The sequence below is a fragment of the Syngnathoides biaculeatus genome, chromosome 6, assembly GCF_019802595.1.
Source record: "Syngnathoides biaculeatus isolate LvHL_M chromosome 6, ASM1980259v1, whole genome shotgun sequence".
NCBI lineage: Eukaryota > Metazoa > Chordata > Actinopteri > Syngnathiformes > Syngnathidae > Syngnathoides > Syngnathoides biaculeatus.
The window spans coordinates 24681405-24692675 of NC_084645.1; the positions used below are offsets into that span (position 1 = coordinate 24681405).

At 42.3% G+C, this 11271-nt stretch overlaps 1 long non-coding RNA gene across 1 annotated transcript; it reads right to left on the reverse strand.

Annotated features, from left to right (window-relative positions):
- Positions 1–2280: 2280 nt before the first annotated feature.
- LOC133501894 (uncharacterized) lies at positions 2281–6275 on the reverse strand. The gene is made up of 3 exons (XR_009795312.1): positions 6125–6275; positions 4028–4117; positions 2281–3719 (listed from the first exon to the last, which is right to left on the reverse strand). It is a non-coding gene; the product is annotated as an uncharacterized LOC133501894 (long non-coding RNA).
- Positions 6276–11271: the final 4996 nt, after the last annotated feature.

An 11271-nucleotide genomic window follows, 5' to 3' on the forward strand; every position in this document is an offset into this window, starting at 1 on the left:
CCCCAAATGTGAAGATACAGCTGCCTGTAATTACACACATGGCCACCAGGTGGTATCATGTGCACATTAAGCTTAAAAGAGGAATTCCAGTGGTTTGGGTAAACAATGTATCCAATAAGTCACGTCATATGTACTGTATCTTGAAAATGTGATCTTAACCCTCTCTCATTTAATGTTGTTTTGAGAAGATTTTTAATCGACACGAATTTTCATGGGCGCCGCCATTTTGGCGAGTCACATGACCTACGTGCGCAGATGTGACGTGATAGGCGGGCAATAAAAGGCTCGATTACGATGGGACACAATTATGACCAGCGCTGATTTCTGGGGATTTACCTTCATCTGATGAAGAAATAGCAGTATCGGTTGATCGGGAAGACGGAGGAATACGTCCGTACAGATTTGAACCTGTGTCTGTAAATCATGCTGAATATTCGAACGGTTCTGCGGACGAGAATGACGCGGAGTCAGGCCGTGAGGGAGCTCCGGCGTCGGGCCCCCGAGCGAGCGAGCTTCAGGGGCCGGCCGCTAGCGGGCTGGTGAGCTCCAGCAGCCGGCGACTGGCCGTAAGTGAGCTCCGGTAGCGGGCCGCGAGCGAGTTTCGGTGGCGGGACGCAAGTAAGCTCCGGCAGCGAGCCACAAGCTAGCGCCAGGTGCGTTTGTTCGTCCAAAGAACCATCAGAAAATTGTACATTATTTACAGCCACAGGTTCAAAACTCTATGGAAGTATTCCTCCATCTGACCAATCAAGCGATACTGCTGAATACGGTACATTGTTAGCTTCACTTAAGAAACAGAAAATTTACAAATCGGAGCGGATTGTTTCATAAATCACACATCACAATCCATGTTAGGTGAAAACTAAAATGTCAGAACAGTGTTGTGAACAAGCCTGCCAAATGTGAATGAATAAAGATGTGTATCTTAGAGATAGTGTGAGAAGCTCGGTCATCCGGGAGGGGCTCGGTGTCGAGCCGCTGCTCCTCCGCATTGAGAGGAGCCGGATGAGGCGGCTGGGGCATCTGATCTGGATGCCTCCCTGGTGAGGTGTTCCGGGCCTGTCCCCCCGGAAAGAGGCCCCGGGGACGACCCAGGACACGCCGGAGAGACTATGTCTCTCAGCTGGCTTGGTAACTCCTCGGGATCCCTCCGGAAGAACTGGAAGAAGTGGGCGGGGAAAGGGAAGTCTGTTGAAGCTACTTCCCCCGCGACCCGACCCAGAAAAGCGATAGAAAATGGATGGATGGATGGCTTGTGAAAAATAGAGGTTCTCAAAGAAATGAGCTCAAAAGCAGTCATGGGGTTAATGTGTACTCATGACCAGTTTTGGGGGCAATAATACACATAAAAGATCCTGCACATCTGTGACTCTTAAAAGGAATAGTTCCTATTAACTTAATGTCTCTTGTTCTTTGTTCTTGTTAGTTCGTGTTGTTATTGTGTTTGTTTGACTTTTGGGCCGAATTTGTGCAAAGTTTGTTTTCTGTTTGCTTTAAAAAAAAAATGTTTTTCTTTCATGAATTGAAATCTCTGTTGGAGCATTGAGTATTTTTTCCACCCATTTTTTTTTTTTTATCTTTGGTTGCTTTCAGATTGTTTATCTATTGATAAATTATTTATCATTTGCAGAGAATGTTTACTGTGGATTTGAACTTTTTTGGGAAAGGACATCATTTAAAAAAATGCTGAGCTTTTGGAACAGTCGTCACTCACATTCTGCTTCCATACTACGCTTGCAACTAGTTTTTTAAAACATCGTGAAGCGCTCTATTGGTCCGCGGTTTGGTTTATGCTGATGTGCTTTTTTTTTTTTTTTAATGACACGACATAATTTATTACAAATTATACTGCGGACCTCTGCATCTGGCTGACAGAGAACCACTGCTTGAGACAGTATTAACATGATAAAGTGGAAGAAGTCAAACTCAACTAGAGATCTTAACAAGGCTCTCTTCCCGTTTTGGCGTGACCGGCCTGCCTGGTGAGCGGCGATAGTCTGAGTGATTTGGGGATTTTGTTTGTCCACAAAGATCCTCGGAGAAACCCATTACGGAGTGTCAAGATTGTTTTGCTATCAGTACCCAGGAGTCGATGGAGCAAACTGAGGCACCAAAGTTTTCCATTTTAATTTGCCCTTTGGCACCTGATAAGGAACACAAGGGTCCGGGTTATCTGGACTATGCAAACATCCAAGGGAGCAGTAAAAGCGGGGGAAACTGCAAGCTTTCAAAAGAAAAAAAAAAAAAAAAAAAAAAAAAAAAAAAGTTTGCTTTGCTTAATGGTGTTGTCCACTAGTGGGGTGCGATACTAATAAGATCCGGTTATCAATCCAATACCAAGTAAATAAGAAACCACATCACCAGTAACTATATTTTTAGTAATTAATGGGGATGCATTCTTTTCAATACATTTGTGAATCTAAAGTATAATTTTCAATCATTTCAAACCAAGAATTCTGTGCAAAGGTACATTTTATGTATCACAAATTTTTGCTCACAAGTCAAAGCAAAAAAAAAAAAAAAGAATGATGGTTCTTAAAAAACGAGTCACTCATACTCCAAACAGGCAGGTACAGTATATCATATGTACAGTAATTTAAGGCCTATAAATCGCGATTTTTTTTTTTTTTTTTACATGCTTTCAACCCTGTGGTTTATGCGGTGATGTGGTTAATTTGTGCATTTTTTCAAATTTTATTTCCTTTACAAAATGTACTGGGTGAGGCTTATAATCAGGTGAGCTCTTAAACCGAAATATGATTGACAAAAAAAAAAAAAAAAAAAAAAACTGAAAAAACAGCAACAAAACATGAACATTCCATTAAAAATGCAGACGTTCCTTCTAATCCTCCTTCCACCCACCCATGAGATTGAGGGATGCAATGCGTATTCAAGACTTGAGGTACCATTGCGCCAGATACAAGTTTAAGACAAAGTATCAACAAAAGCACAAGTACAAGCACAAAGTAGACAGCACAAGATCGAGCAGGTAATATCCACAATGCTGCGCGATGGATCCGTTTAACAGCAAGTACACGCAACATCATTTGACCCGATTAAGTTGTTTTTCTTCATTTTTGCAAATTTTGCGTGTTTTTTTTTTTTTTTTTTTTAAATGAGGCATACTATACAGTTGACTTTAAAACTCATGCCCATCATTTCCTGACATTCATACCTACAAAGTAATTCTTCTGTACTTGGAAAATTGGAGGCTGTGGGGGTTGTCCATTAATTTCATATGTTCACCGTGTCACATAAATAGAATTTTAATATGGCTCTGCAATTGTTGTCACCCTCCTATGGAGGTGGCATGATACGACAGGATGTTGTGTGGGGGTGTATGCGCATTAAATTCTTGACTTCTTTGTTTTGAATGTTTCCGTGAGAGTAAAGATCTCACACTGTTACAATAAACGCTCTCGCCTTGTACGCTAAATGTAGATGGTTCGTTCCAGATTCAGAGGACAATCACATTTTTGAGAAATTGTCAGTTTACTTGCTCCATCCAGCCGCTTATCCTCACAAGGCTCACGAGAGTCCTGGAGCCGATCCGACCTATCACTGGGCAGCAGTCGGGGTAAACCCTGGGTGGTTACCAGCCAATCGCAGGGAATTCATTTTACAGTTTTGTTATGTTTTCATGAAAAATGTAAACAATTACATAGTTGCGTCATCGGCACGTTTGGTGCAACTATGTCACTGATAGGCCTCCTCAAACCCTGAAAACAAGTTTAAAAATAGAAAACTACATTTTATTTGAATACAAATTCAGTTTGTGTAACAGTCCATCAAGAGAAACGGGGTTGCAAATCAATGCTAATGTTGGGATATTTGCAATACACGCTTGCTATATTAGCTTCTATGCTAACTGTTAAACAGCAAACTATTTTGCCATGTATGAAATCAAAATGCAAACCTACGAGATTAGTGTTTCTTTTTCTGGTGACAAGTGATTTATTTGTATTGTTGGTTTGTGTGACATTCTATTATAATTGAAAATAAATACAAAATAGAAGATATTACTTACTTTACGTGGTCATGTTACGATCAATCTCATGGCAGGAAACGCCCACTGCACTATGATTGGCCGCTGCATCCCAATAGCCACGCCTTACTGCTTCAAGATGGGAAAAGTACAGCGTGTCACTTCCTGTGTGGCAAAATTATGTGCCGAGTCATCAAGCTCACTTTTTTTCCCCTCTAACTTTAGATCGGGAAAAATATTTTGTAGTGCCCACCAGAATATGAAAATGGAACATTAGTGCAGAATATGAGTTTTATATGAATCGCAGTTTTACAGCACGGTGTGCGGCGCTGACGAACCAACCAATCACAGTGGGGTATACGAGTCCCGGGGGCGTGACATCGACCGGGCTTGACGTAAGCAGAGAAATTTTTTTTTAATGAGTAAAAATTACAGCAGCGTTGCCATGGAGAGTTTTATGAATAGTTTTGCTCACAACGTGTGACCGTGTTTCTTAAGTTGTGGGGTTTTTTTTGTTTTTTTTTTTTAAAAAGATGTTTGAGAAGATTGGATTTTTTGGCCATTTCTAATTTAAATTGCCTGGGCGTGCATGTCCGCCGAGGCTGGGGCCCAGACTCAGCCAGACTGCCTCCAGCGGCCCAAAGTAAATTGAGTTTGAGACCCCTGCTGTAGATGGATTAAAATCATTTCTAGTCACACTTTTGCATCTATGTTGAGAGATACAATTTCAGCACATAATTGGACCTTTATAACATAACTAAACTATGTGATCAAATTAGGGCCGTCGCCGTCAGATGGTTTTAGAATTGATTTTCTTTGTAATTATTTCGAGTATTCAGGATGTAGTCAGCCTTTTGCCTAAAGTTAGCTGGGGTAGGCTCCAGCAATCCCGTGACCCTTGTGAGGATAAGTGGCCTGGAAAATGGAAAAAACAATTACACCCCCTTAAAAAAAAAAAAATCGGGATTTTTTTTTAAACCTCTAACAAACATTTTATTCTCATTTATGAGGGATGAACAATAATTAAACTGCATATGTTGGTATTTTAGGTTTACAAAAAAAAAAAACTACCATTCAACTCACTTATTATTCATGTTATAGAGTCCCCTTCAAAAGTATTTGAAGGGCAAGGTCAGTTCGTTTGTTTTTTTTTTTGTTGTATACCAGGAGTTTCAAACTCATTTTTGTCACGGGCCATATTATACTTCGGGTTTCCCCCAGAGGGGCATTATGACTGTGACACCATAAAAATCTTTAACTGCCTCATCATATTTACACATGAAATTTATGAATTAGTTTTGGAATCAGACACCAAGGGTAATGGGTATTCCAACTATTGTTGCTTGGCAACACAAAAATGCTTGCAATAGCTCAACGTTATTATTTATGACACGACAATTGGAAATTTTGGGACAGATTAAAAAAAAAATAATAAATAAAAAAATCATGGAAGTTGATACACGTGATTTGCCTCTGCGGCCACATCAAATCCCGCGGCGGGCCGGATCTGGCATCGGGCCTTGACTTTGACACCTGAGTTGTATCCTGAAGGGTTCCACATCGAAATATAAATATGAGACAAAAGTATAGAATTCCATAAGCCCTGAAAGGCTTTGTATAAATTATTATTATTACAGGATGTCCCATAAGTCTCCATACATCTTGACATAATATCCTACGTGTAAAGACTTATGGGACACCCTACACAGCAGGGGTCGGGAAACTTTTAGGCTGAGAGAGCCATAAATGCCAAAATGGAATTTCAAAAGAGCCATGCAATATTTTCAAAACTAAATACAGGTGAATTTGTGCATTTATGTAAGACCAACACTTTTGAAGTACAAGAAATAAGTCTCTGAATTCTTTTAAATAACATTGCCTGCTATAAAAAAAAAAAATAACATTTTTAAAGAACTATTGAACTTTAGGACCTATAGAATTTCTGCAGAAATATTATTGTTCTGTAGAAATTCTATAGAAAATCACAGCCAAAGTTCTGAAGAACAAGTTGTTCTGTACGAACTCTATAGAATTCCATTGATGTCTAAAGAATTTCTATTTTTTTTTTTTTTTTTTTTTTTAAATGTAGCAGGGCATGGTATGATGTTGCTAACCAATGATGACAAAAGCACTTCTTACCATTAATGCGAGTTCTGGTGCTGCCTGGATTTGCTGATGGCTTTTCCTCCACCTTTTTCCCTTTGAGCAATTTTTTGCACAATTGGTTGCTCCTAGTTGCTGATCGTCAGACCCTTCTGCACCTGCGCACGTCGACTACGGCAACTCCACTAGGACAAACTTCCTCTGCTCATGTGCGTTGCCTACGTGACAGAAGACATTGCACAGCATGTAGTGATGAGCATACCTGTCAACATTTCGGAGCGCCAACCTGTATCAACTACTACAAAAATAAAATCCTTATAGCATACCGAAGCAAATTATATGTCAAAATAACGGAGGGGAAAGAACACAAAGTTTTTAATTATTTTTATTGTAGATCTCAATAATGATAATATCTGAAGTTATAATGTCTAATTATCAAAGTTTATTTAGTGGCATTACTGTGTTCAGAATTGTATTCATGTGTAACTTTCTTCACCAACTCTAAATGCCTTTTGCTCGAAATTACAGCATCCTTCGGAAATTTTCAGAATCCGTATGATTTGTGATATACGCCCGTATACGTAAGATTTACCACAAAATTACGGCTAAACCGTACGAGTATGGATGAGGGCTCTTTGAGGCATATGCAACATCAAAAGAGCCCAATATGGCTCGCGAGCCATAGATTCCCGACCCCTGCTATACACTATTATGTATCCATCCATTTCTAGACCCGCTTATCCTCATGAGGGTCGCGGGAGTGCCGGTGCCTATCCCACTTGTCAATGGGTAGGCGGCGGGGCACACCCTCAACTGGTTGCCAGCCAATCGAATGGCACATGGAGACAGACGACAGTCGCGCTCACAATCACACCTTGGGGCAATTCAGAGCCTTCAATTAATACAGGGGTGTCAAACTCGTTTTTCCCACGGGCGGCATTGTCGTTTCGGCTTCCCTCAGAGGGCCGTTGTGACTGTGAAAACAATAAAAATATTGAATCGTCTCATCATATTTACATCATTGATTTACTAAATAGTTTCAGAATCAGAAATCAAGGGCAATGTGTTTCTCAATTGGTAAGAAAAATGCTTGTAATATCTCGACATCATCTTTTATGATAATGACATTTTGAAATTTTGGTACAGATTTTGCAAGGATCATGAAAATTGACACTCTAGATTTGGCTCCGCGGGCCACATAAAATCACGTGGCGGTCCAAATCTGGCCCCCGGGCCTGGGCTTGACATCATTGAATTGATGTATGTATTTGGGATTCGGTAAGAAACCGGCACACCCGGAGAAAACCCACGCAAGCACTGGGCTGACATGTAAACTCCACACAGGCGGGGCTGGGACTTGAACCGCGGTCCTCAGAACTGCGAGGCCAACGCTTCACACCTGCTCCCACCGTGTATAATTGTGATTCTTTTGCAGGTGCTCCTGAGCCGTTTGGTACTGAAAACTGACCATGTCGGTATGAAAAGGCGGAGCCTTTGCTCCACCGCCGATGTACCGCTTTCTCCAGACGTTCAGTAAACACTTTGGCATAAAATCTGTCGCTTTGAGACCGGGAGGGCAAATGTTGTTCAGACGCGCGAGGCCATCTGGCGCGTGGTGGAGACACCAGCTGGGGGGGTGGCGGGGGGGGGATAGTCAGCACCGCCGCCTCGACGGGCCTGCCTGCCTACCTGCCGGAAAGCGGCGGGTGTGCGCTGTGAATCACGCGATGTTTCACCAATGGGCAAACTGTTCCTCCAGTCTGTCATGTTAAAAAAATAATAATAATCATGTAACTATATAAAATGTCTATTGCGGTCGCATTATCATCTTCATGTCACAACATTATATTAAGATATGATATCATTTACCACTTGCCTTGGTAGTTACTTATGGAGTTGGTTAACATCTTAATTCATCCCTGCTAAATATTGATTCTTAAATATCTATAGAATTCTATAGAATTTGTACAGAACAACTTTGGCTGTGATTTTCTATAGAAATTCTACAGAATAATTAAATTTCTATAGAAATCTCATAGGACTTGGGTCCTAAAGTTCTATAGTTCTTTAGAAATTCTTTAGAACTGTTCTATAGAATTTTTTTTGCAGGGATTAGGTTGCTAATAATTAGTTATTAAAATTAACATAATTCCCAGCCTACAGAGGGCACCTGGTCAAAAACCTCACCCAGTACATTTGTAAAGGAAATACCATTTGGTACATACTGTACATAGGCCGCAGCTGTGTAAAACCGTAAGTGCCCACATTGAAACCCACATTGAAACACAAGATATTTACAAAGAAATACTGTACACAGAGGGTTAATGCTAGCGCCGCCGAGCTAACGGTAATCCTAGCGCCACCACGCTAACAGGAATGCTAGCACCGCCACGCTAACGCCAATGCTAGCGCCGCCGAGCTAACAGGGCCAGTTTTAAAAAAAAAAAACATACCAGGGTGACAGTCTGAGCGCTCCCCTGTGCTGAAAAGTGCCCTTGGGATTAATGCGCATGCGCGTAGAACTTTTGGAGTTTTTGGAATTTTTCTACTTTTTCTACTTTACCATTGAACAAGAATCAACAGAGGATTGTTCGGGTATAGATTCAGGTGTTATGACACTCACTTTCACGATCCCAAATGTGCCTTAATGACTGATCCCAAACAATCCACTGTTGATTCTTGTTCAATGGTGGAACGTGCTTTCCAGTTGTTTCTCTATTCTTTCATTCGCTGTGTTCGGCTTTGTGAGACGTCCGTAGCGAAATGCACGCGGAGCGAAAATGAGCACGCGGAAGAAGCACGGATGGGGAAGTTTTTAGACTGGCCCGGAAGTAGAAAAAAATGGAAAAATTCCCAAAAATTCTACGCGCATGCGCATTAACCTGAAGTAGACCTTTCAGCACTGGGAGCGCTTAGACCGTCACACCGGTGAGACACGTAAGTAACACACTAGCGCAGCGCTAACAGGCCCGGACTGGCAAAAGTCACTTCCTCGGCACATATATTCTACTCTTACCTTTTCCGGCCGTCACACAGCAGCAACACGCTAGCACTGTGGTAACGCTAGAGCAGCGCTAACAGGGCCGGTTAAAAAAAAAAAGACATACTGGTAAAAGTCACTTCCTGGACACATATATTCTACTGGTCTCAGTGACACAGCAGCAATGTGCTAGCACATCGCTAACGCTAGAGCAGCGCTAACAGGGAAGGTTAAAAAAAATACATACCGGTAAAAGTCACTTCCTCGGCACATATATTCTACCGGTCTTACTCTTACCTTTTCCGCTCGAGTGCCCCCTTGCGGCTGCACAAATTAGCCGCATCACCGCATAAATCGCATGGTTGAAAGCGTGTGAAAAAAGTCGCGGCTTATAGGCCGGAAATTACGGTAGCTAGCTAGCTACTTATACAGGTAGCAATAATCCCTGCTAAAAAAAATGTTTTATAGAACATTACTAAAGATTTTCTAAAGAACTATAAAACTTTGGGACCCAAGTCTAGATAAATTCTATTGTTCTGTAGAAATTGTAGAGAAAATCACAGCCAAAGTTCTATAGAACAAGTTGTTCTGTACAAATTCTATAGAATTCTATAGATTTCTATAGAATTTCTCTTGAAAATGTTTAGCAGGGATATTGTATAGAAATGTTATCACATAAGATTGCCCAGGCAATTACAAAACGTCCGTTGCATTAATTAGCTCGGCGAAAAGAGCAGCAGCTTTAAGTTGGATTTAGCTGTTTTTCTCTCTTTCGATTCGCTGTCTCATCCCTTCAGAACGGCGAAGGTTATCCTCCGCGTGGCACGGCACGGCGGAATTCTTTCAACACGCACCAAAGGCAAATTGGGTGGCGGGGTTAAAGGGCTCGCGGGACACCGTTCCCAACGTCTCCGCATCGATACCCGCGGTGAACGTAGCCTAAGGCAGCGAGTAATCCTGGGCGAGAAGGTAACGGGACTCGGGGCTCGGCGACGTCGGCTTCCATTCATCAGCGCCGCTGACTGGGACGGTGGAGCGTCAGTAACCCACGGGCACGCGTGCGGCGACGCTAATGAGGGACAATGCCAAAAGGTCGCCTACGGTAAATACACTCGGAGACGTGAAGTAGCTGCCCGGCGTCTGAGGCCCGGGCGCAAATCGGGCCCCCGTCTGAGGAGCGGACCTGTTTTCAATCTGTATGATAAAGAGAGGCGGAATAAGCACAGTCAATAAGCGGGAGATAAAGGGCACCCAGGGTAGAAAACAGCAGGGGCGAGACGCCGCCGCCCCCGCCGCCGCCGCACTCCTCCAGACATTCTGGTGCAAATATTGATTTTTGTCTTTGCGGCTCTTTCCATCAATGCCTCGAGACTAACCTCCCCCGCCCCTCCTCCCTCCTTCCTTACTCCTCCGTTAGAGTCCTGGGTGGTTTGTATAAAAGTCGCGGAGCAAAGTCACGCCGCACTTCACTGACTCCTAACTGGAATCTCCAGTGCCCGCTCGAAAATATCCACTGTCCTAAAAAAAAGATTCTTCTACCAGTGGGCACTTGAAGGCAACAAATGGGCCTCTTGGGTTTTTAACTCCACTTTTCTGCACATCAAATGTCATCAAATTTTGTCCACCAAATTTATACCATAGACCCAGTACCGTTCTAGTCTACTGTGCTTCAAACCTGACAACACCCTGAGACAAATATTGGTACACCCCAAAGACCAGACGCCACACACGCATAAAAGTAATCGGCTCTGGTCTGGTATGCGGTCAAGAGCAAGTGATGAATGCACAGATACCCGCACCTGGTCATAAGCCTCACCGAGTATATTTGTAAAAAAAAAAAAAATACCATTTGGTACATACGTACGCCGCAGCTGTGTAAAAGCCACAAGTGCCCACATTGAAACACGAGATATTTACAAAAAAAGATGGTACACAGGTCAAGACTCAGCTGTATACTTGTACCTCCAAGACAAATACAAATATATGCATATTTTGGACAAGGTAAACAGATGGTTTGAAAGATGATTAACTGCTGATTCACTTCATGTTCACTGTCTGCTTCTTCTATTTTATACATTTGTATTATAGCGCCCCCTGATGGGCAACCTGTGCACACCAGAAGGAGCAGCACTAGTGCTATTTTCTTGCTTTTTCTATCTATCCATCTATCCATTTTCTTAGCCACTTATCCTCACGAGGAGCC